The 26,596-nt window shown below is 48.9% G+C and overlaps 1 protein-coding gene across 3 annotated transcripts in view; it reads right to left on the reverse strand.

Moving 5' to 3' along the window:
- The window catches only part of POR (cytochrome p450 oxidoreductase), a 52,846-nt gene extending 46,550 nt beyond the window's left edge, over positions 1-6,296 (reverse strand). The window contains exon 1 of one of the 3 annotated variants that reach the window (XM_074345879.1): positions 6,143-6,296. The gene's annotated coding sequence lies outside the window, so the exon portion shown is untranslated. The other 2 variants (XM_074345882.1, XM_074345880.1) reach the window with 2 other exon arrangements.
- Positions 6,297-26,596: the final 20,300 nt, after the last annotated feature.

Here is a 26,596-nt window from a genome sequence, read left to right on the forward strand (position 1 = left end):
GATCAGGGAATGGTGAGGTCACTATTGGGAGACAGACTGCCAGCGGGGGTTTCAGGCAGGCGGGAAGGGCTGGCTCATCTCTGCACTCGTGCTAAACGACCTTTTAGAGTTTGCAAATCATATTACATAAGGGACTGCGTCCAAAGTGTCCAGGTAACGCCGTGTGGTTTCTTAATCACAAAGGTGCTGAAACCCTTCACTGAAATTGACAAATGTCCTTCTGTACAAGACCGCAAATCCCTGGCGGGCAACACTCCAGTGCCTGGAATGTGTCTCACCCTAAACCTCACTCTGGAAAGAAGCCGGGCACAATTGGCCCATCCATTCTCCTGTGTTTTCAAGAAGTGCCACCCCTGTTTACAGGGTTGGAAGCTGACCCAAGTGACCCACAGATACAGAGTCAACACATCTGGGTTCACAGAAGGTGAGCGCAAGTTCATGTGTTCCTACCCAGTCCTCGAACCTTTGTACAGACCCAGTCTACCCAACGCAATGACGGTGCCTGCCGTGAGGATCAAAGTATCACAGGGTCACGGTGCTCTTACCTAAGCATCACAGGAAGAGGTGACATGAAAGGCTGAACTGAGGGAAAAGGAATGGGGTGGGCAGGGCCACAGGAAAAGGCATTAAAGATAAAACTAGGGGAGTTTTTTTTTTTTTAACGACTAAACATAATTCGTAACTTTCACTGAGACGTAAACTCTGTAACCCTACATCAGAGGACACATCCCAGAGTCCGTCTTCCTCTGTGATTACAACCAGGGGGACAAAAGCCAGCTTTCCCCTTCTATTTTGCTACCACAGGACATCTCCCAAAGAATCCAGTCCACAGTGGAGGGCACCACAGTTTGGCCCATGGTTATATTCTACGTTAGCCTTGAAACAGATTTATTTCTGGGGGTACAGTTCTCTCAGCTGTACAGATGCTGTGCAATGGAGATCAGACTGCCTCAACCCACAGTGCTCCAATTAAAGGATAATTCTTAGATTTCCCTCCAACACAGCCACCTCTTGATAAGTGAAATAAATAAGCCCCCCATGTCAGCAGTTTTTTCCACTGGCCAGCGAGAAGAACCAGGTCCCCCAGATGCTCTGTTCATAACATCCCTAAGCATTAACTGAGTTGCCATGCCAGCCAGCATCAGGCATAACAGAGGCTGATGAATTTGGCTCTAGTGGACCCAACCAACAGGAGCCACCAGCCTGCAAAGAGCCATGATTTGCACCATGGGACTCCTCTGCCACCTTCACTCACACGCACACACACCCCAACAGGCACACAACTAATACCTCACTTGGTGAGAGGGTTAGGGAAGGAAAAACACTTTAACAATGTAGAGCTCTAAAACAGTATGATTTAGGCAGAGTAAGACTCCTAAATGATGAACTCAATCAGAGAGGAGGACATTGCACAGTAAAAAAGAGTCCAAAAACCCAAGACAAGAACACATGTTCTGTGCTAGTCACATCACTGACCTATTTAAAAGCCTTCCCATCACTTAGCATGGTTCACAAGATGCCTTCAGATCAGCCCCAATCATTTCCAAGCCTCAGGCAACCTCTACCCTTACATGCCCCAGAGAGGGTGTGCCTTGGTGGGCTCAGTGAGCTCCTACAAACCCTGCAAGACCCAACTCAAATGGCCCCTCTTCTGTGGGGCCTCACATGACCCCCCACATAAAGGCAGCTTGTCCTGAGTGCTCCTCAGCACACACAAGCATGTTCAGCACCAAGAGTAAATGCCTCACATGCATTATCTCAAGAAGGAACTGAATACACTTGGTCATCACTATTTACTCTAACGTTGGCTCCCCTTAAGGCCAGGGTTCTCAAGTGCTGAACCAGGCCCTAAACATGGAATTCGAGAGCCTCAAGGCCAAATATGTGTTTTCTAAGTGTCATTCCTCAGGGATGACAGGATGGAAACACTGTCAAGAATAAAGGGAATTCACTATTGAAAAGACACACCTCTTGAGCTGTTCCAGGAGGCAGGTTGAGCACGGATTCTTTCCCTCACATTGTGGATGAAGAAAGTAAGGCCTGGTGTGGACCAATATAAGCTGGTGCCTGTATAAGCTGGGAAGCTACCTCTGACCCAGGAGCTTCTCCCCATTGGCCCAGTGAGTCTAAAGTTCTATCCAATGCCAGATAACTGCACAGGAGTTTTGCTCTGCAAAACAGTTTTGCTCTGTTTGCTCTGTTTGCCTAGATAATAATAATAATAACTGGCAAAGTTTATGTTGTTATAAGATACTCATTTCACGTATGTTTTTTACATTATAATGAAATGTACAGTGAAACATAGAAGATAGATATAATCACTTGTGCACTGCAGTGTTGGAAGTGAGGAGGAACAATCATATTATTAAGCAATTATATGTTTTAGGAGATTTCCTTTCCACCAAAAAAAAAAAAAAAAGCAAAAAAACCCTGCAGTCAGAAAATGACATAACACTGCACAGAAAGAGGAGGGAGGGCCCTGGAAGCAGATGGCCCTACGTGAGGCCTTAGCTTCACGCTCATAGCCTTGAGCAAGTGATGTCATCTCGGAGGTGGCCTCCCCAGCTGTGAAGAGGGCATGCAAACACCAGTCATCAGAAGAACCAAAAAATATATATGTATATGTATATATATATATAGTGTGTGTGTACTTGTACACATGTGCATACATAGTGTAAACTTAGCACAGAGTCTGGCACAAATTTCCCTGAAATAAAAGCAGCTCTGCCATTAGCAGTTAGTCTTCACAAATTACGAATTAAAAAATGATGAGTCTCTGTTGATGGGACTGTAACAAGGTATCGCTTCTGGAGGGAAGTCTGGCAATACCTACTGACATTTAAAATCACACCATTTCTACAAACACACATGCTCCTCTGTACTTTCTCTCCACAGAGAAAAAGTCTCAGTATAAGGCTATGAAGGACGTTCGCTGTCTGCAGCATGTTCTGCAATAGTCTTTTTATGTGAGCATTTAATATTTTTGTAAACAGAAAAAATACACTTTTATAAAAAAAGAAAGTCATTTCTCCATTTCACTTTTTTCTGATTTTAATTTTCAAATGAATCTGAAACCTGAAAGCATATCATCTGACAAACCATGTGTCAGATCCACAGAGGATCTGTCTGTTTTGTTCACTGCTATACACCCGACACCTCACATAGTAGCTGGTACACAGGAGGTAGTCAACATCTGTTAAATGAATACATTTAACACGTTGATTGCCCACTGGGGATCGAGTGCCTCTGAGGAAACACAACTGTCACTCAGATTTGGGTGATGTGGCGATCGATGTGTTAAAAGTTCATAACTGTTCTAGCTCTGCCCCTTCTAAGAATTCATTATGAAAAAATGTTTGTCCAATTGTCCAAAGATAAAGAACAAAACTAATCATTGTAGCAGAATCCAAAATAGCAAAAGACTGTACACAGCATAAATTGCTTTCATTAATACTGGCTACTGGAATATTCTGTCATTTTTACAAAGAATGACATTTTAAAAAAAGAATGAGGTAGATCTTTACAGAGTGATATAGAAAGACATCATGTTAAGGAATAAAAGCAAGCCTCAGAACAGAATTAAGTTTCATCTTAATTCTGTGTTTAAAATTTAAATAGTCAAAAACTTCCTGCTGTTTTAAGTAAAAACAAACAAAAATCTAGGTAACGGATGTTCTTATATGTAAAGAAAAACAACTGGAGACTATATACTACACCACCAGCAGTGATCTTTTGTCTTTATGTAAGACTGTGAAGGAATGTTCATTATATTGCATATTTCTATAATAGCACTTTTTAAAATAATGAGCCCTTAATATTTTTGTAAACAGCATAAAAATTATTTTTCATAAGTCATTTCTCCATTTCACTTTTTTCTGATTTTATTTATTTATTTTTAAATTTATTTTTATTTTCTAGGAGGAGGTAATTAGGCTTATTTATGTATTCATTTCTTAATGGAGGTACTGGAGATTGAACCCAGGACCTTGTGCATGCTAATGAAACCAACACTGAGCTAAACCCTCCCGCCAGACTTTAATTTTTAAATGAATCTGACATACAAGTTAAATTCCGTAGCACTGAACTGAGGCCCACGGGCCTGGGGTGGTTTGCCGAGAGGCATGCAATGCTAGTGTCAGAGCTGGATCTCAAGTTCCCTGACCCCCAATCCAATGCCCTGCTCCTTCCTAAAGCACAAGGAGGCAGAGATGTTGTAAGGGCAGCTGGGCCCTCTGGCACTGTGAGAAGTCTTACAATTAGAGAAGCCTCCATTGCTGGTGGGGAGGTGTGCTTAAGAGCCAAATTCTTATTAACTTGAATTATTCCATGTTAAGATTCTGGATTTGCCAAGCAGTTCTGATTTCAAACAGCCTATCTCCTAAGTACACAGAACTTACCTGACCCAGATCCTGATTCTCAAGGGGTTAAGGAAGGATCAATTCGAAGTCACTGGCAGCTCCTGAAATTTAAGGCTTGTCAGGCAACAAACAACTCCTGTGGCTGTTTACAAACTCAAATCACCCAGGAGGCTCATTTGCCTTATGGTGACTGCAGTCAAGGCTGCTTTTACCAGGCGCTGAAGTACATCCCTGGAGTTCCTTTCACCTCAAACCTAACCCACCTGTAATTTTCTTCAAGTACCAGACACAAAAGAATTGGGGAGAGTTAAGATCACTTTGAAGTTTTCAACACTACACCACTGGAAGCTAATACTCTATTCTCTGAAATGCAGACCCATTTTTTCAATAATGATTAAGCTACCTGCCCAATGAAACAATTCTCTGCCTCAGGTGGTATGAAAATCACGAGAAGCTCAAGGACTGACCACACTCTCAAGAGAAAAATTAGGATGTCTTAGAGGGACACAAAGAGAAGTCTTCTGGGTTGACTGCTTTACTAACTGGGACTTCTGGACTGTTTTCCTAATCAGGTTAACCCCATAACCACTCAAATGGGATCTGTGTAGACAGAACCTGTGAGAGATTAATGAATCAATGCCTTCTCTCACACAGGAGGGCCTGAGGAATTACAGCATTACATAGTGAGGACACTGGATCCCAGAGGGTTAGCTGACTGCTCAGCTTACACAGAACGTTACAGCTCTCAAATGTCACCCTCCAGGACCCTCCCTTTTAATCCTCAGAACCTCAGTCCTGTGGGGGCCCGCAAAGTGGGCTGTATCACTATCTGTGCTGCTGAGGAGAAAAGGAGAGGCTCCCAAGTAGTGTCCTGCCAAGATGCCAAGGTTCAAATCCAGGACTATCCACTCCAGCCCGGTCTCCCGGGGCGACAGCACTATTCCCTACTTCGGTCAAGCCCAGAAGAAAGGCTACATTTTCTGGGTCTGAGAGAGGAGGCAGCCACATTCTTTGAAAAAACCCCAAATTCCCCTGTATTGGTCACCAGCTTACACAATGGTGACTCTCCTAGAGAAATGAAAAGCAAAAACTCGAGGTCAAGCTCCCTCGCCGCCCAGGAGACCTCGACCTCTTACCCAGTTGCTCCCACGAACTTAAGAGTGTCACGCTGCCCAGTTGAGCCCGTCAAAGACTTGTGGTAGCGGCTGCCAAGACACCTGCCCGCAAGAAGCACTGCTCCCCGCCATGGATGCCAGGACTTTGCCCGCACTCAGACACTCAAGAGTTTCCCAGGAAAGGCCGGGCTGGCGGGCTTGCCTGAGCCCCAGACTGAGCCCACCTGATGCTCCGGGGTCAGATTCGGGTCCCGCCCGCACTCACCCAGAGCGTCCCACAGGAGTTAACCCTCTGACTGGCCGCCTCCTGAGGCCCACTGTGCAGACAGGGAAAGTGAGGATCGGAGAGAAAAAGTGGCTTAGTCCGAGGGTGGCAGTGTGGGCCGAGACCGGATCCTCGCTGAAGGGCCCGTCGGGACCCTCTGCCGTGGAAATGACGACCCTCAAGCCGCCGTGAGAGGTGAAATCGAAGTGAAGGGCCGAGATGGGAGCCTCACTTTCAAAGCTAGCATCGGGCGAAACGGGTAGCACCCCGGCCAAAGTGCCCTTCCCAGGGCCGAGGGCCCAGGCTGCCGAGGCGGCCGGTATGCGTCGGGCCCCGCAGCGCCCGCACCCCGAGCCCTGGCACCCGGACTCGTCCACCCCACGTCGGCGGACGCACGCACTCACCACGGACAGCCGGCAGCACTCCGAGCTCCGGAGCAGGACGCAGGCCCGCACCACTGAGGCGCCACCACCTCCTGGGCCGGCCGCGGGGGTGGGGGCGTGGCTGGCGGCGGCGCCCGCTCCGCCCAACCCGGCCGCGCGCTTGCTTCCGGGGCAGGCCTCCCCCTGCGAATCTGCGCTCTTGGTACGGTCCCGACGGCCACGCCCCCTCAGCGTCCCAGCTCCACACCGAGGCCCGGGAGCCCGTCACGTTGTTCCGGAGCAGGAGTACCCTGGAGCGGGCGACTGTGGCTCCTCCCGCCTTTGACCCAGCCGTTCTGAGGGGCTGTGGCTGTGTGTTGCGCTGCCTGGCCTCCTGCTGCCGGCTGCCGCTCACGTGTTTTCGTGGCCTTTTCTCCTCCGCGGCCCTCAGATCCCTCACCTAAAAGTGGCGAGGCTGCAGGGACTGAGTGTCCGGGGTCCCTCCAACCTGGGGTTAGATTACTGGCCTGCTTGGGTCTGGGGGCCGGAAGTGAGCAGACAAGGGGCTAGGACTGAACCATAGAGACAGAGGGGGGTAGATGGCGCCAAGGATTTGGAAAGCCTGGCTGTCTTGATCCGGGGGTGAGAAGCCCACCTCTGCCTCTTAACTGTGGTTCCTGTTGGAGGGTTGAGGATTAGGTGATGTAACTCACGTTCATAAGTAATTTAGGTCAGTGCTCTAGAAATGTAAGTCATTGCAATCATCGTCTTCATCTTCATTATCATCACAGGCTCTGCTGCGAATTCCTTTTGGAACATTGGGCAACTACGTTCAGAGCCTGTTTTACATCTTTGAAAATAAGACCCACCAATGACAACAAAATACTTTAAAAATAGTAAAGTCCTATATAAAGAGAGGATTATTAATGTGGCCCGAGCATTAGGCTTCCCGTGCTCCATCTAGTCTGTCAGAAACCAGTACCTCCAACAGGTCTGATGAATGCAGTAGCTCTCAGGGTGGGGCATATGGTGTCTTACTAAGGGACTGAATACATTAACTCCTGCCCTAGGCCCTCAAGAAAGCAGTGGGGAAATTCATCACCCAGATCTCTGATACTCTGTCTCATCTTTTCAACACCTTGTTGAACATCTCCCTGGCGTATTCCAAAGAGCCTTCAAACTTTACCTTTTAACCCTTGCATCCTGCTTCTGTGAAGCCAGAACACATAAAACTGAGTCTCTCTCTTTCTCTGCTAATAGCATCGCTGAGGCAGGGAACAGGCATCTTTTGCTTTTCCCCGTTGAACCAGTAACTGAGTCCTATGGGTTCTGTCTCCAGGATCACCCTTCCTGCCGCTCCCACTTCTCATCTTTCCTACTGTCCCTGCCCTAGTTCAGGCCTACCTGGCTTCACCTTTCATCTGGATGATCTCAACAGTTCCTGACTTGCATGCCACCTCCAGTTTCTTCTACACCCACTACCAGGGAAACTTCCTCTTATCCTGCTCTGCTCACTGCCCTACTGTAATAAAGAAAAACAATTTTGACTCCATATTGGATCTGTTTCTTTTACTTCAACCTTTGTATTCTATTGCTTTTGCTACAAGTTAACTACTAAAGGGATTTGCCTATAAGCTTAAATTATACATAAGGACCTATCTCTGGGAATCCTGCCTCCCAGATAATGAGCATTAAGCCAGAATACCTTTGTTTAGCTCACAGGAAACATTCTGACCCAACCCACCTGTGAATGGTTGAAGGAAGGAAGAAATAAACATATCCCTTCCCAAGGCTGACCAGAAACAGGAAATGTTTAACTTTACTCCCTCCCCTTCTAGTATAAAAGAAGCCTGAATCTAACTCAGGCAAGATGGTTCTTTGGGACACTAGTCCCCCATCTTCTCAGTCTGCTGGCTTTCTGAATAAAGTTGCTATTCCTTGCCTCAACAACTCATCTCTCGATTTATTGGCTTGTCCTGTGGTGAGCAGTATGAGCTTGGACTCAGTAACAGTGCCTTCCTGTCCCTTCACCCTAAAAGCACACTTTCATAAGCCAGCTGGAAGAAAAAAAAAAAGGTTGGATACACACCTCACACTAATATTAATTCCTGATAGGTAAAAGACTTAAATGATTTTTAAAAAGAGAAGAAAAAGGAAATGTCCTACAAGAAACCATGGGAGAATTAGTGTTAATCTCTAAGAGGCCTTTCTGAGTTACGACACAAACCCCAGAAGAGATAAGTGGAAAGATAAGAAATCTACCTACATAAAAATTAAAACTTGATATGTAACAAAGACCTACAGGCAGGGTTGGGGGTGGGGTGGGGAGCAATATCTTAGTGGTAGAGCACATGCTTAAGATGCATGAGGTCCTGGGTTCAATCCCCAGTACCTCTATTTAAAAAGATAATAATAAAATGAATTTAAAAACAAACAAAAACAAAGTCAAAGAATACAGGCAAACTCAAAAGACAAAGGACAAACCAGGAGGAAATATTTGCGATTATTAATAGTCAAAGGACTGGTTTCCCTAAATAAACAGCCCCTACTAACAAGAAAAAGACTTATTAATATAAATGGGCAAAAGATAGGAATCACCAGCTCACTAAAAAAAGAAATACACATGGCTCTTAACCATATGAAAAGTTTCTCAATTCCACACATCAAAGAAATGTAAATTAAAACTTGACCAAGATACCAGTTTTCACCTACAATAATAACAAAATCCAAGTTTGATGACACATGGTTGGTGGAGCTGTGTAGAAATACACACTGTCATTTATTGTTGCTCCATCCAAACATGAATATCATCCAGCTCTAAAAAAAAGACAAGAAAGCTCATTGCTGATTCAGAACCACGTTGCAGATAAACTGATAAAAGAAAAATGCAAGGGGCTGGACAGTAGGTAGACAATGCTACCGTTTGTGTTTTTAAAAACATTCCGGTGGGGGAAGATGAAGGGAAAACGTACATACTGTGTGTATATACATAGTTATATAAGCTCGACCTCTCTGGAAAGAGAAAAAAAAAGTGATAGCATTGGTTGTCTCTAGAGAACTGGGAGAATTGGGACCAAGGAAGAAGGGAGCATCACTGTACATCCTTTGTATTTTTCACGTGTCCTATGAATGTTTTACTTATTCTAAGTCGAATACAGAAACACTTTTTAAAAAATACCTAAACAATCTTGTCACTGGCCAAAGAACCAACTCTTTTACTGGCTTCCAAATCTAAAGAATAATGACTATAAAAAGGGGAAACAACTCATATGTCCATCCGCTGATGTATGGATGAGTAAAAGGGGATGTGTCCATACAACAGAATATTCCTCATCTACAAAAAAAGGAATGACTGCTAATGGGTGTGAGATTGCTTTCAGAGGTGATGAAAATGTACTAAGAGTGAGGGTGGTGATGATGATTGCACAACTCTGCGAAGATATTTTTAAAATACTGAACTGTGTGTATAGTGGAGCCAGCTGGCACTCTCTAGAGTCATAACCCCCCCACTCCTGGGCGCTCTGTACACCTGGAGCCATTGACACCTTAACCCCCACTTCTCACTACAGGACCCTTCTCATACCTGCATTTCTGCAGGATAAAAACATCTCTTGTTGTGTTTTTACCCTGGCAAGACTCATCATCCCAGGAGAGAGTCCATCTCACAATATCCTAGGTGGACAGGTCTCACATTCTGCCCTTATTAAAGTTGTAAATCCTACAGTTCAGAGAAGTCCCTGACATCTTACAACCACGCAGCCCCCTACTCCTTGTGTGCAGAGCCCCTTCCTCCCAGTAAAAGAGCCTGCATGCCCACCCTCGGGGTTCACACAGGCTATGGCCCGCTGTTGCCTATAGCAGGGTACCTGTTAAACTTCCCTAAACTTTTCTCGGTCTCTGGTAATTCTTTCACCAACCCTCATCATTGGCCTGCCAAGTTGTACCCACAACATGTACTTTAAATGGGTGATTTGTATGGTATATAAATTCTATTTTAGTAAACAACAACAACAACAACAAAGCAAAACAAAATGATGACTATACACTACATTTTTCATCAAAGTTACATACACATGTAGGCTTACAGTTTCCTGCCAATTCCCCTCCGTTTCTCCTCATCTTCTTTGCTGTCCAAAAAGAATCACTTCTCACCTTGTTAAGCACTTTCTTTTGGTCCTTATTTCCATGCTGGTAAATACGTGTGTTTTGTGGCTAGCTGTTGTCCTATATTTTAGGTGTTATCTCTTGAGTCCTGCTAATGATGGTTATTAAAACCACAGCCCACCTCCCCGGCCCACATGCCAATGGAATTATTTATATACCTCTTTGACTTCCTGTTAGTCATCTTTACAATTGAAGTAACAGCCTTGGAACTTTATTTATTTATTTATTTATTTATTTATTTATTTATTTATTTATTTATTTATTTATTTATTTGGAGGAGAGAGGTAATTAGGTTTATTTATTTATTTATTAAATGGAGGTGCTGGGGATTGAACCCAGGATCTCGTGCATGCTAGGCACACACTCTACCATTGAGCTATAACCTCCCTGCTGGGCCTTTATTTCTTGACCCATCCACTGCAGGCAGTATCTTTTCACACTATGCGATGAAGCTGTTGGCATCCTTGCCCTTCCCTTTGCTCTGCATGCCCACCTCTGCCTCCCCACTTCAGCCATCTGAACCTCAATATTTCCATTACTGAGGCTGACGACATTTGCATTCTACATGTGCGTGCTTTGCTTGGTCTGTCCCTTGAGCCTAAAAGTCATCAGGCAGCACTGACACTGTTGTAACGTCATACAGGGGATACACAGCCAAACCACCCTGATGATTACAGGGCTCTTCTGCGCAGCTATCCTCTTTCTGAAAGTTCTTTCTTTTTCCGCCTGGCACGATTTAAAAGAAACAGACCTCCACCTCTTCATGGATCTGGTGTATCAAGTTTTTTCCTGAAACTTCCTCCAAGGTTCTCAGACACTGCCTTCCCCTCCAGCCCCCATCCAAATGAGTTACTGTGAAGCATGAAGCTGTGTTAGGATTCCTATCTGTGTTAGCAGGTGCACAATAGTGTGTGGAATGGATGGATCGCCTCGTCTGGAATGCAAGAACATCATTCAAAATCTGACCCCAACCTATCTTTTCAATTTGATCTTTATAACTTTTCTCCGCAAACTCTCCACTGTAGCAGAACTGGACGGATCCAGTTTTTACATGCTGTGCATTTCATTCCTCTGAGCCACTAGGAATGCTGTTCTCTCCCATGTTTGTAAGTCCATATCCTACCAATGCTCCTGTCTCTGGAAAGATGCCCTGATCCCTCCAGGAGTGATGGCTCCCCTACCACTGTCCAGCTCTCCAAGGCCCAGAGTATTTACTACTTTTTTACCCCTACATTTACGGGTCTGTGGCTTGTGGTGACTGGTCTGCATGGACCTACTTGCATTTACTTACCTGCTGGGCCCTGCGGGCCCTCTGTAAGCACCATCCCAGAAGGCTTATTATTTGTGGAGCCTGCTGGCACTCTCTGGAGTCATAAAACCCCCATTCCTAGGCTATCTGTGTACCTGGAGCCATTGACACCTTAACCCCCACTCCCCAGTGCAGGACACTTCGCATACCTGCATTCCTGCAGGATAAAAACATCTCGTGTGTTTACCCTGGCAGGACTCATCACCCCAGAAGAGAGCCTGTCTCGCAATACCCTAGGTGGACAGGCCTCATGTCCTGCCCTTACCAGAGTGGTACATCCTATTATTCAGAAAGTCCCTGACAGATCTTACAACCAATCAGGTACCTGAACACGAATGGATCATGCAGCCCCTACTCCTTTTGTGCACAGCCTCCTCTCCGCAGTAAAAGACCCTGCATGCCCACCCTCGGTGCTCACGCAGGCACCTCTTGCCTGTGTGGCCCGCTGTTGTCTATGGAAGACTTGGTCTCCGGTAAATTCTTTTACCAGATTACAAGACTGATGTGCTGCCCACCGAGCTAAGAAGGCCACTGATTACTTTCTACTTTTAATCATGTTTCTGGAGTATAGGCCTCTCTCATCAGTCTGGAGTCCCTCCAGGGCAGGTCTGTCTCAGAAGCCTCTTCTCTCTGCCTCCCCGCCCCCAGTTTCTGCCAAATGCAGGCAGGATGGAGACATTTGCCAGATGACCACAGGGGATTCAGGAAAGGTGGCCTGGAGTTAAGAAGCTGGGGCTTGGGTGAAAGAGAGTTAGGGTCCAAGGGGCAGGGACCCCAGAGCCAAGGCTGGGGTGCGAGGGAGCCAGGGCCCAGGACTGTGGTCATGGCAGGACAAGGACTTTGCGGCCTGTCCAGGCTGCTGCTTTGTTGATTTGGGGAGGGCTATCTCCACTGAATCGCATGGACATTTTTTCCAGGTGAAGCTGCAGGCACCACTGCACTAGGAAGGTGTGATCTAAGTGGGGCGGGTGTCTGAATCATGGATCTTTCTCTGCCACAGGCAGTGAAGTCCCACACCCCAAGGTTCTCCTATATGGGAACAACCCAAAAAACCCAGGCCCCAACAACACAGAGAAAGCTCAGGGACTGAGGGGGCCAGAAGCGGGCCCCAAAAGCAAAGCTTCTTTCCCCAAGAGAAGCTTTTACACAGGGAGCATTTCACGAAGCCAAGGGATGTACTCCCCTGTACTGGTACTTTTGATCGCCATGATCCCTTGGAGCCTTTCCTTGTTGCGTAGGACCCAGCGTTTACTGAGCACTTGCAGCGGGCTTCCACGTGCTATGGGATGGAGGGCAGGAGCTAATTACCATATACTGAGCACCAACTAGATCCCGAGAGCTGTGCTAAACTTTCTACCCATGTTGCTGCAAATCTCTCAAAAGTATACACTATAATCCCCATTTGACAGATGAGTAAACAGAGGCTCAGAGAGGTGAAGGGATCTGTCCCAAGCGCCCCGAAATCCCACAACTAGTAAGTGTCTAAACTGTGACAGGGCCTGGTGCCCCCACAGTGAGCGTGCCAAGCACGTCTGAACCCTTCCCACTTCACTCCATCCCTGGGAGCCATTCTTCCCCAGTGATGGGCCTGGGTCACCCATCCAGCCCCGGGGGGCTCTGTTCCGCTCTCACTTTGGAGTGGTAACATTTCTCACGCTGGTGCACATGTGGTCCCTGCATCCACACCCAGGGCAGTTCCTTCCTTGGAGGGTTCAGCTTCTCAGGACCCTTGTTCCAGTTGGCCTGACTCTTCTCTGCTCTCTTTGACTCTGGCTTCCTCCTTCATGGGCACACAGAGTCTTATACCATCTCCAAGGTCATGCTTTGCAACCCCGTGCCTTGAGCAGGAACTCATGCTAAGCGTGCCTGACAGGGCCAGGAATGAGGCAGTCACCAAAGCGCAGAGGCCCAGAGCTCCGTCTGGATCAGGAGCCAGATTCTGCTTTGACTGCTAACCAGATGCACAGCCTCCCTAGATAAGCAGTTTCCTTATCCACAAAATGGGGAGAAAAATCCTGTCCTGTCCTCTTCTCCCAGGTGTTCTGAGGTTTGTGATGATGATCAAAAAATGGCTGTGATAGCAGGGTGGCTGGCTGGTACCCAAGTGAGCCTTATTGTGAAAGAGGCGAGGAGGGAGGAGCCTGAAAACACACTTTCCTGACCTCTAAGCCCTAGGCCAAATCTCGGGCCTGACCTCACGCCTAGGGTGACTCTGAACTTTCTGAAGTTCTTGGATGAGCCCTTGGCCCTGTCCCCATCTGAGGCAGGGAATGAAGGAGCACCATCTGGCCAGTGCACACCAAAGTCTATTCTTTCTCCATAGATGGGGGGCTTCTCTGCCCAAACCTCTTTTACAAAGAGCAGACATCCTAGTTCTCTTCTAATGCTGGGGACAGCTGGCCCAGTGCCCCAAGGCTCCTAGCTCAGGCCTCCTGGTAGATCAGGGCCAAGTCCTTATAAAACAGGGTAGAGGTCCGGGGTGTGGGGCTCACTAAGCCAGTTAGATGTGTGTGGCCCTGCTGGCTGCGGGGTGAGCTGGCGAGCTGTGGGCAGCTGTGGATATGCTGTCTGGAGACAGTGATGTGGGGATTACAGGAACCGTTCCCAGGCAACAGCTGAGAGGACGAGAAGTCACTGAAACCTGCGAGCTTCTGGAAGGGGCTGTGAGAGTACAGGAGAGAATGGAGGACCTAGCTTGATGTCTCAAAGGGCAGCACATCTGAATCGTCATGGAGCCTTTTATTAAAACTGCCAAATCCTAGGCATCCATACCCCCGGCCGTTGGATCAGAATCTCTGGAGGCCAGCCAGAAACTGAAATTTTTAATAAGCTTCATTCTTAGCCACACTGGAATATGAGAACCACTGCCTTATTCGGTTAACTTGGCCAGAAGTGGGATGGGGCGGGGGGTGCATGTCCACAGCATGGCTCATACAAAGGGGAGGAGGGGGCGGTTGCTTTGAAGGGTGAAACTGGGAAGATGACTGGCCTGGCTCCCTGAGATGTCAAAATTTCCCCAGAGCTCCCTCACAGATACCCTGCCACCCCCGTGCCCCTAGATCCTCTAATCGTGTCCAAAGTTCCACAATTTCAAAAAGGCAGCCCTGAAATGAAATAACAAACATGGCCTTTGGCAACAGCAGATCGGGTTTCCAGTCTGGATGCTGCCAAGGCCCAGACAGCTGCAAGACCTTGGATGGGTTTTGTGGGTCCTTGTAACACGGCTCCTTGGGGTTCGGGTGAGGATTAAACAGGTTAATGGGCGTAAAGTAGCCAAGTGCGCACTGGTTCTCAGGGACCAGGACTCCTTCCTCTTTCCTGCTTCCTACACGTGCCCACCCCTTTGTTCCTTTCTCTGTTACACAACCAAAGTTTAAATCACTCCTGGGTTTGCAGCTGGAGCTGGGGCCATGGCAGAGCAAATGGGAGGGTGGCAGGTTTTGAAAGCCACAGCTTCCCTCCCTCCCTTCACATTCTTGTCCACGTGCTGCTAGGCGAGAACCTTTGCCTTCTCCCCTCAGTGTAGCAAAGAGCGTGTGTTGCCTGGCTGCTGATCTTGCTGTTGCCATGGCAACCAGAACCCAAAGCCGACCATTGAGAAAGGGCCCCTGAGGCGAAGACTGCGTGGCTTCCATTAACATTCAGTTCAAACAGCACTTACTGAGAGCATCTACCATGTGTCGGCACTGAGCAGTCACTTGGCAGAAATGGAAGTGGGTTAGAGCTGGTCCCTGGCTTTGAGGGCCCGGCAGTCTCCTGGCCAACTCAAGATGGAGAACCAACTGGTCTAGTTCAGTGATTCTCAAAGTGTGGTCTCAAACCAGGACAATCAGCATCACCTGGGAATTTGTTCGAAATGCCACATTTCAGGCTTCTTCCGAAGTCTACTGAATCACGGGGGAGGGTACGAGCTTAGTGGTAGAGTGTGTGTTTAGCATGTGTGAGGTCTTGGGTTCAATCCCCAGTACCTTCATTAAAAAAAAGAAGGAAAAAGAAAAAGAAAACAAAGTCTACTGAATCAGAAACTCTGGGGGAGAGGGGATCCTGAAATCTGAGTTTTAACAAAAGCCCTACAGGTGATGCTGTAGTTTGAGAACCACAGATCTAATTACAACCTCACAGCATCCCAAGGCTCTGTCCTGCCCTGGTGGTGTAGCTGACAGCTTCTGAAGGGGCTGGATTCTCAGGTCCCTCCCGATATCAAATTCTACCTCGGCAGCACCTGTGAGAGGGTCACGAGCAGGTACTCCTCCTGGGTCCTGGTTGGAGACACTAGGCTCACAGAAGTATCATACACTGTGTCCAGCAGGGTCAGGGGCCGAGTTGGGACTGAGTAGAGTGACAGAGGCAAGAAGAAATGAAAACCTCACAGTGCAGCAGAGCAGAGCTAGGAGTAGGGTCAGAAAGAGCAGCAGCCCTGGTGACAACCACCTCCCCGAATGTGGGGGCGCTGAGCTGACATGATGCCCCCCAGCTGAGGCCATCCAAGCTGCTAAGCGCCCTCCTGCCCACATCCCAATTCTGAGAGCTTCTCTCCTGTGTTCACTCACCTGCACACTAGGTTGGTCTCTTTCCACCCTTCTGCCCCCACGAACTCTCAGGGACCCATCTTACACAGCAATCTGCCTGAACACCCCTCTCCCCAGTTTTGAAGTCACCTCTTTTGCAGCTAATGGCTTCCAGACTTTCTATGCACACATCCCGGGACTGGGTGCTCACTGCCTTTTCAGGCTGCCCATCCATCTGTGAAATCTCTGACAGGGTTAAGTTCCCCTTCACATGAGCTGACATCCATCCCAGTGTAATTTCCACCTTTTACAATATGAGTCAGGCTAATCCCTTGTAACAGAGATTACAGGCTTATTTTTAAAGTGTGATATGAACTAAGAATATCTATGCCAATGATTTCCCAAGCATCTACCTTTGCAGATAAACAAAACAGGTAGAACATACCAACTCATTACCTTGGAAACAGTAGGAACAACAAGAGGAGGTGGGGGTGGAAAAGGGCAGGAGGAAGTGGAAGGAAAGACCACTGACTTGGAGCCTCCATCTCGCCACTTCCTTCCCTCGAGACCCCAGAAGGACTGGAGCAGTTTTCATGGGAGCCCCCTTCAAGAAAAACAACACAATATGACAAATACGATCAGCCAGAACTTGTTTCATTTTGTTGAATAAAGTCATAGATGGCTGGTTTGTAATGACAGAAAAGTAAAACTCACTTCTAGTGTTTTCAGTGAAAGTTTTGCACATATATTATTGTTTTCAGCCAATGGGGATCTTGGAGCTTAAAGCGACTTCAGCTTTGTGGAAATCTGCCTCTGACCTTGGGCAAGTCGTCCCCATCTCTGGGCCTCAGTTTCTCATCTGTAAAATGGGGGTGAGCCTACCACATTCTAAAGTTGGTTTGAGAATTAAACAAGCTAAAGGAAGGGGAAATTATCTGTTGAGCTGTTATGTTCTCTGATTTCTAAAGATGAACGCTTGGAGTCTGGGTGTGAGGGAAACTGGTTGGTTGTTCCTAAGAAGAGGGGGAGGGGGCAGAAGGGCACCCATCCTGCTTGGAGGAGACCTCACCTGGAGTCCTGGCACAGAACCAGTAGAACCAGTGAGTTTGGAGGACTAGCTCTCTAGAGAAAGACAATGAAATGTCCCCTTGTCACCAATCACTATATTTGGTTTTCACGCTTCAGGATTATTTTTCATAGGATTCTTTGCAAAGTGGCCCTCAGTGCATTTCTGGGGGAGGGGCTTTGCCTACATTTGGGCTCAGAGAGACTTTTCAGCCCGGAGGCAGCCCTCCAGGGGTCTGTGAGCATTTTCTTCCAGGAGAAGGGTCATGTCCCACAAGGAAGGAAACTCTCCTGCAGACCCACAGGGATGGTAACAGGATTATTTTACTCATCTTGACAACACTGGCTCTGCCAAGTCTGCCAAGAGACAAAGATGTTGTGGTAGCTCGGGAAATTCAAACCACTCTGGCCTCATTCCGCAGAACGTGTTTTTCAGGAGGGATGAGTGTTTAGCAGAAGTAAGGAGCCCTAGAAACTCCTTCCTTGCCTTGGGCTGCCCAGCCTGCACGTGGCCACCCCCACCCTGCCTTGAAGAGGGTGTCTGCCTTGTCAAGGTCATCCTCCTCCCCTTTATAAAAGGTCTCTGGAGAACACCCCAACTCCTGGCCTAAGCAGGTGCGCTGGGGTCCCCAGTGCCAGATCCTGCTGGTGCCCACCCCACGGGGAGTCCAAGGGCCTCCCAGGCTGCAGGCAGCATCCTCATCCGTGTCTGTAGGGCTGCTCACAAAGGAGACAGTCTTACCACCATTACCCCACCCTCCCCACCCCTTCCCAGGTCATCCAGAGCAGTGGCTTCCAAACTTTTTTAGGTGGAGAAATCCCCAGATACCACGCCAAAGAGCCCCATTCAAGAGGCCAGGGCCCAGGTATCTGCACACGTTTTCATCCTGCAGGTGGTCCAGGAAGCTCAGAGCTAGAGAAATTAGGGGTGGTTCTCCAGGGACTCAGCCCGTACCCTGCACCTGGGCCAGCACCCCTGGAATTGTGCAGCAGGCCCTGAGCTTCACAGGCCAGTCCTGCACCTCCCAAGCAGTGCGGTCTTGGGCGCCCCACTCCCCTTCTCTCCACTGAAATGCCTGCCCAGCCTGCCTCCAGGAAGAGAGAAGATGACCACGAAGATCTGGGCCCCCCCTAAGGCTCTGAAAAGTTACCCCAACACTCCAGTCCCAGTCCTTGTCTTGGGGGCTCAAGGCTGGAAATCAGAAATGACTGCAGGATGGGAAGCGGGTGAGAGCAAGGGGAGGTGGAAGAGAGCGGGGTGCCCACACCCAGTCCCACCACAAACTCAAAGCAGAAGTAGTCAGCACAGAGGCGTCTTCAAGTTCATCACAGGCATTCCCCCCACCTTTTACAGATGAGAAAACTCAGCGCAGAGAGGTCGAAGCACTGGTCTCCCACTCTGCCGCTGGGTATGGGCATGGGTGGGGGGTGGGCTCCACACCAGCTCCCTCCTTTCCCGTTCTCTTCTGGGACAGGACAGAGGGCAGAGCAGAGCCCAGCCAGCTACTTGGCCTCCTCATTGAGGCTTGGCTACAGCCATCTTGCCTTCAGCTACCCTCAGTATCAGTTCCAGTTGACCTGTGCCCTCCTTGCCCTGAACCAGACTTCCCTCTGAGGGCCAGGGGTGGGGGTGGGGCAGCAGGACTGAAACCTCTGGGTGCTTAGCCTCTGGCCCCCTCCCCCTCCATCCTGCCCTGCCCCATGCTGAGAAGGCACCCACCTGGACATCTAGGGGTGTGGGCACCCCAGGCAGGGTTGACCAGCCAGGGGAGGTCCTGGGCTGAGGATCGTCCTGCCTTCCCAGGGCTTGAACCCCATGGTGGCTTTTTATGGGGCAGAGAGGTGTGGTGTGAGGGATTAGGGGTGGAGCCCAGGGTATCTGTATCTGAGAGATGTCCCCACCCTGAGTGCTCCTGCCAGGCTTGAAGGCAGCAGCTGAGGCTGGAGCTGGTTCCAGAACAGTTCTTGCCCTGGCTAAGGCCTCTCCCTTTATAAAACATCACAGAAGCCCCATTAGGCCAAGCCCAGGCTTCCTTTGGGTCTGGTCAGGGCCCAAAGGAGTGAAGCTCATATGGGACACCTGACTTCCCCAGCTCCCTGGGGTCTCTCTTGGGGAGACTCAGACCCTTGCATCAGGAGCCCAACAGATGTGAAATTCCTACCTACTCTGAGACCTTGAAGAGGTATGCCACTTCTGTGCCTCAGTTTTTTTACTCTAAGATAGAAATAATAATACTCACTTCATAGGATGGACACGGGACTTAACACATAGCTACTCAATCACTGAATGCATGAATGGATAGAAATTGACTAGGTTGGTGAGCAGTCTGGAAACTCATCCTTAGCAACCTTATTTCCTCAACGTCTCACCTTGCTTGATTCAGACATGCCAAAATCTCTCCCTATTTCCCAGCTCCATCCATAGATGACCCCACTTCCTCTCACGGTCAGGCTGTGACTCCCTCTCAGTCCCGCTAGCTGGTTTCCTCTCAATAGCCCCTGTGCCCAGATAGTCTCCCAGATGGTGACTGGCTTAGGAGTGACACGTGACCCAGTTATGGCCAAAGAAATAGGAGGGGAAGTCTTCTGGGAGGTTACAGGGAGGGGGTTCCTGGCTCCCAAGAGAAAGATACTAAAGGAAACAGCTGCTTTCTGCCTCTGGATATTATGTCCAATGACATGGGAACTTGAGGAGCCTTCTTGTGGCCATGAGGGGAACTGGCTCAAGGACAAAGTCAATAATGAAGACCACAGAGCAGAGGGTTCCAGAACTGCTGGTCACACCATACCAATTGCCCATCCACTTCTGGGCTTCTTTCCATGTGAGATAATGAAGGTCCTCATTCGTTAAGCCAATTTGAGTCGGCGTTTTGTTACTCGCAGGATACTGCACATATCCTACCTGATCTCCACCCCAGCCCCTACCTGCATTATTCCTCAACACTAGTCAGCAGAACCCCCACCCATGTGCCCAGCCCTGGGCTTTGTTCTAAGGACCCCAAGATGTGCCAGGCTCTGTGCCTGCCCTGGGGAAGTTCATAGTTGTGAAGGGAGGGCCTGGCAGGTAATCAGATGGTTACAAGCTTGTGAGCAGAGGCTGAGGATGTCTTGGGAGGGACAAAGTGTCCTGGGCATCAGAGAAGGATTCTGGGAGATGGGTTTTGAAGGATGCCTAGGAGTTTTACAAACAAAAAGAATACATTCCAGGCAGAGCTAACATAGTCAATGAAGGGGTAAAACTTGCTTAGAGAACATCTGGTGAGGCTCAAGTTAGGTCCACTGGGAAGTGGTGAGCAGGAGCCGGAAAGATAGAAGGAGGCCAGGTATGGGACCGAATGTCTCACCCAGGAGTCTGAATGCTGGGGAGCCAACAAAAGTTTTACACAACACGTACATTTTGGATTAGATGAGCCTGGGTGTTCAGGAAGTGACAAGGATCTCACCTGGATAAGGACAGGGGGGAGGAATGAGGAAACTGGTGAAAGAGGCATTGTAGAGGCCCAGTCCTGGGCCTTGGTGGCTGAGGGAGAGAGTAAGGGTGAAGGGGGGAGAGAAATGTAATGGCCAGGTTCCTGGTATGTGAGTGAGGAGTGGTGGGGGTATAAATCTTGGAGCAGAAGACTGTGACAGCCAGTCTCTAGCTTGGCCCCCAACAATCCTGCCTCCTGATAGTCATACCATTGTATAGCTCCCTCCTACAGTGCATCAGGGCTGGCCTATGTGACCAGTAGAGTATGCAGAAAGGATAACACGTAACTTCCAAAGCTGGGACATAAAAGACATCGTAACTTCTCCCTTACTGTCTCTTCCATCACCAGCTCTGGGGCCAAGTCAGCTGGCACACTGTGGGTACACTCAAGGAGCTTCGTGGAGACACTTATGTGCTACAGGATGGGGCCTTCTTCCAATAGCTAGCAAGGCACTGGGCTCTCCCACCAACAGCCGTGTGAGTGGGCAACCACGGAAACAGAACCTCTGCCCCGAGTCAAGCCTTCAGATGACACCTTGGCTCTAACCTCAAGAGAACCCTTGAGCAGAACCACCCAACTAAGCTGCTCCCAAGTTTCTGACCCACAGAAACTATGAGGTAACAAATATTTTAAGCTGTTAGATCTCGGAGTAACTTTTTATACAGCAATATAATACAAGGACCTAGCCCATCAGGATTGTATTTTCCTCATCCTTCCTAGAGAGAAGGAAGATTATCATTATCACTGGGCGAGGTGCTCCCCAGCCAGATGACCCATGCCTTCATCCACCTTTCTTTACAGCTTACAGAACATTTTCACATGAGCAAACCCTTCACTGTTGCGACCAACACCAAGAGGTGGTTATAATCCCTTTTTACTGAGGGGAAAACTGAGGCTCAGAGAGTTGGAGTGACTTGCTGAAGATTATACAATTTGTCAGTGGCAGGGCCTGGGCCAGAACCAGGTCTGCTCCGAGGCTCTGAGTGGATCCACAGTCTACTTGATGTAAAGTAAGGAATGTTGCCCACCATTCATTTCTACAAGGATTATGTCATTAGCCACTGTAGTTGCTGATCAACAGTACACCCTGAAAGGACAGGAAAAAAAACCAGATAAGGCACTCTGTGCTTTGAAAAAAATAGGCCCATAGAATAAATAGTTAGATGTATCTCAGGAAGAATTTTAATGGACCCAGATTCTTTCATCTTCCCATACATAGAAAAAGCACTAAAATCATTAACAGACATCTGTTCCTTGTGACTAGCATTAACCTTTAATCGAGAGGTACACTTGATTGCATGTATTCCATAGCCAAAATCATATATACATACATACTGGCTTCTCCCCTTACCTCTTTGGAGAAGCCCCCTCAGAGATACTGAGAGGCTGTTTTCCTAGGCTATAGTTCTCATTAAGGTCCCTGAATAAAAACTGAAACTTACAACTCTAAGGTTGTGCGTTTTTCTGTCAGTCATCACTCAGCACACAGTAGGCCCTCAGCACAGCCTGGAGCCCGACTGGCCAGGTGCAAAGGCTAGAAAGCTCAGCCACCAGAGCCTGCTCCAGCCTCCCAGGACCTCTCTGGGAGGGTGGCTCTGGACTGTGGTCCTCTGCAGATGGTTCCCCAGCTGGGCGGATTCAGGATTCATGGTGGCCCTGGCATTTACAATGATCTTGGAAGGCCAGCCTGGGTCAGATGACACCCCCTGTATTATTAGGTGGCTCTTCGAAGAACCCAGCTCCTCTACTTTCTGGGACTCATGTCCAGGCTTAGGAGCCCTAGAGACCAGGGATGGAGGGGCTGTTCCCATCCTTTGAGAAGTGCATGTGCATGTGCACTTCTCAATGAGGGAGTCAGAAAGGGGGAGTCCAGAAGCATCCTTATTTGATGCTGAAAGAAGCTGGTACAGCATCCCTTGCCTTGGCCTCATGTTCCACATTCTATTATAGCCCTTTATGCTGTGCTGGGTGGGGGGCCATGAGGAAAGACCCTCAAGGGACATGTGGGTCCACAGGGAGACAAGCAGACTCCTGGCAGCCTGCTGAGTAGGACAGAAGGTGCTGTGGGTTGTATAAGAGGCCCTGAGGTGGGAGAAGACACCAACTTGTTGGTTCTTCCAGCCTGCAGGCCAGGGTGGGCAGGGCTCCATGCTTGCCTCTGCTGGTGGACATAAAGGGCCTGGGCTCCCCACAGTCCTTCTGATTCATTCTTTCCAATATCTCCATACACCCCACTGGCCCTCCTGGCTCTGGCTGTTATTCACAGTGGGGCTTCTCACCAGCCTGACTCTTACACATTCTGCAGCCAGAAAGCAAGGCCCCCAGAGTCCTCCCATCTTGTTTTGTCCAAGCTTCAACCCCAAGAATAGTCTCTCCCTTCATGCCCACTGCAGAGCCCCTGAACACAGGTGAGGGCACTTTGTGGAAAATAACCCAAGGAGAATTTAGCAAATAAAAATACAGGAAGCTCAGTTAAAATCTGAGTTTCAGATAAACTACAAATTTTTTTTAGTATATCCCCCAAATTACATAGGACTTCCTTGTGCTAAAAAATTGTTCATTATTTATATGAAATTCAATTTAACTAGGCATCCTGTATTTTATCTGGCAACCTAGTACTAACCGTCTGAAGTCATTGCTGTTTTCACTTCCACCTGGGAGTGGTCTTGGTCCTCAGAAACTTTCTCTTCAGTTAATGTACACTATTGGACTCTAACTCACTGCCAAACACTCTGATAAATTCAAAGGCCCTGAAGATGAATAGGGCATGATCCTGGCTCTCAGGTAGGGAACCAAATAAATTATAAAGTGCTGGGTGTTAGGGAGGCACTTAGCTGCCAGCAACAGAAAACCCAGCAAACAATGGCTTAAATGAAGAAGGCATCGTCACTCACATAAAACAAGAAGTCCAAAAGTATGTCAGCTGCTGCCTTTGGCTCAGCAGTTCAATAGTGTCAGAGCCCACATTTCCCTAATTTCCTTGCCTTTTCCCTCATGGTCTCAAGGTGGCTGCAACAGCTCCAGCCATCATATCTGTCTTCAAGATGGACTAAAGAGTGGAAGGCAAAGGTTTCCCAATCCTGCCTTTTGAAACAGATATATGTTCATATCTTATTGGGCAGAATTGGGTCGTGTGGCCACCTCTAACTGCAAGAGACCCTGGAAAAGTGGACCACATGATTATGATGACTGGATTAGATCAATCCCAACGTGTTGCCAGGGCTGGGAACACTGCTACCTCAAAGAAAACCAAAAAGTTCTTTCAGTAATGAAGAAGAGAAGAGTGGGCATTGGGCGGACCCAACTGGTCTGCCATGTGCTCCAACAGAGGTTTGTATGTAGTGCTATGGGAACCCCCAAGGACAGAGTGACATGTTCTACCTGAGGAGTGTTGGGCAAGGGAGGCTTCATGGAAGAGGTGGCTTTTGAGCTGAGGCTTGTGGGATGATTGGGTATTTGCCAGGAGAAGGGGCAAGGCAATTCCAGGTAGGGAGGACCGTGCAAACAACTGCATGGTCAGCACGGTGTTTGCTGTGGCCAGAAAGTGGATGGAGATATCAATGAGGCCATCCTGAAGGGCCTTGGTGGCCATGCTGAGAAGTTTGTGCTTTACCCCAAGAACATTTGTCTCTCATCTTACTCGATGCCTCAGCGGCATCTGCCTCCTTCAACTGCTCCTCCTCTTTCCCCTTCTGCAGCAAACGACCCTCTGGCATGCTCTTCCTCAGCTCCTGCTAAGGGTCCTTTGCAAACTCCTGCTCCTCTAAGTGGCCAGCCGGAGTCCTCTGTTTAAATCCCCACTGAACCATGTTCCTTTCCTCCAGAGCACGTGCTACAGTTGGTAATTGGATACTCACTTGTGTGGCTATTTCATTACTGGCTTTCTCCCGGCCAGCCTGTAAGCTGATCTTTGCACCCATGCCTGGCACATAGCAGACCCTTCATAAACATCCATTGATATTTATAAGCTGATGAACAAAGGGCAATGTGTGTGTTTTGGGGGCAGGGGAGAGGGAAAGGAGTGGCATTGAAGGGGTGTGAGCTGGGAAGAGCTGTGGCTTGTTTCCTTGTGCTCTGATTACTCCACCGGCCATTGATCAGAGGGGACAGGAATAGGGGTTGAGGTACAGGCAGGCTGGAGAGGGGAGACCAGATAGGATACTGTTCAGGTCTTTGGCTCTGCATCTGAGGACCCTAGACAAGTACAGGTGGGCCCCCAGTGAGGCAAAAAGAGGTCTGAGTCCCATCTGCTATATCTCATCCCTGGGCATCTGGCTTCCTCCTTGCAGGAAGAGGGTAACACTTAGCCACCCCCTCCCTGGCCGTCTGTGGGCAAAGGTGGCAGACAGGGACCGCTTAGTTTTCAAGGCGGCCGTCTTCCTGTGTACACAGCTCTCCCACTGCACTGGCTGGTCCAGGGTGGGGCCTACTCTCTAGCCATTGGCAGGAACATCCTCAGCGACCCGGTAATTCCCAGGAAAGCCTTGACAAGGGACCGGGGATGGAAGAACAATACCCCTGTAGCCGTGCTTGTTTCTGAGCAGGGGTCCAGACCCCTGAAGGGGTGAGTCTGCTGACACCACTGTCCCTTGAGCCCTCAGGGAGGTGCAACCCGCAAAGAAGGAGACTCAGGTGCAGGGTAGGAGGGAGAATAGGACTGACTGGCTGGCTCCGGGAGTGGTTCACACAGTAGGGAATAGATAGAAGCCAGCATGTGGGATAAATGCCTGTTATAAGGATAAGGCCCAGATAGACTGTGATCAGTCCAACTTCGCAGAGAGTGAATGGTCTTCTGGGTCCTGTAGGGTGGAGCACATCAAATTCCGCCCCCTACCTTACTCCTCATCTGCTCACCTTAGTGACGGGACCCCATGCTCTCCCAAGGCAGCTGGTTAACCCCAGATAGGCCCCACTCTGCTGCTGGACAAGCCTACGCAGTTGCTAGAAAAGGCCCTACAGTGGGCGACATGACCTTCATTCTGCAGCTGAGGGACCTGAACGGGGAGGCCAAGGTCACACAGTAAAGCAGGCCTTCTGACACCCATGTGGATGCCCCTCCAGCAGCATATGGGCAGCATCCCTGGGGTCCTCCCCTCTCCAATGCCCAGTCCTCTCCTCCTCCACACACACACACACACACACACACACTTCCAGCACCAGCACTAAGGTTTGTCCGCATAGGGAGCTTCAACCACCCAACACCTTGGCTCACCTTTTTCCTTCTCCCTGTCCTGTGGTGGAAGCTGATCCTTCACCTTCCACAGCCTCTTGAGGAACCTTCTGGACTTTTCCCCAGGACTTTTCCTTTTCTCTGTCTGTGTCCCCAGCTGGGTGCAGTCCCGTCCACTTTAAGGGAGAGCACGGCTGGGCTCTCACTGCAGAGGGGTGAGGCCAGGAGAGGCCAGCGAACCACCAAGAAGAGCTCAGTAGGCTGGGCACCAGCCAGGCCAGGCCTGCCTGTGGGCCCAGGAATTGTGTTCCCAGCTGATGATGCATGTGTCCCAGTTGCACCCCACGCTGCAGCCAAGCGGACCCTGACAGTACCCAGCAGGCTGGCATGGTGGTTAGAATCCAGAGTTTAGGCACCTGCCTCCTAGTTTCAATCCTTGCTTCTTAATTGCATGACTTTTGATGATATACTTTGCTTTTCTGCACCTCAGTTTTGCAATACGACCATGAGGATGAGAGTTGCAATGATCCCATGAGTTATTACATTTATCCAGCACGTACTTGTTGAGTGCCTGCCTTGCACCAGGGCAGGAAGAACCAGAATGGTTCTGGGCACTGGCGATAACCTTGTGAATGAAACAAAGGGTCTAATCTCATGGAACTCTAGCGTGGGAAGAGCTCTTGTATAAGAAGTCAGGTGCTATAAGGAATGAAGAATCTCAGGGTGATTATGGATGCGGGGGCCCAGGAAGGCATCTCTGATTAAGCTGAGACCTGAAGGTCACATGTCACGTGAGCCTCGGGGACATCT

The sequence above is a fragment of the Camelus bactrianus genome, chromosome 18 (genome assembly GCF_048773025.1).
Source record: "Camelus bactrianus isolate YW-2024 breed Bactrian camel chromosome 18, ASM4877302v1, whole genome shotgun sequence".
In the NCBI taxonomy this organism is placed as follows: Eukaryota; Metazoa; Chordata; class Mammalia; order Artiodactyla; family Camelidae; genus Camelus; species Camelus bactrianus.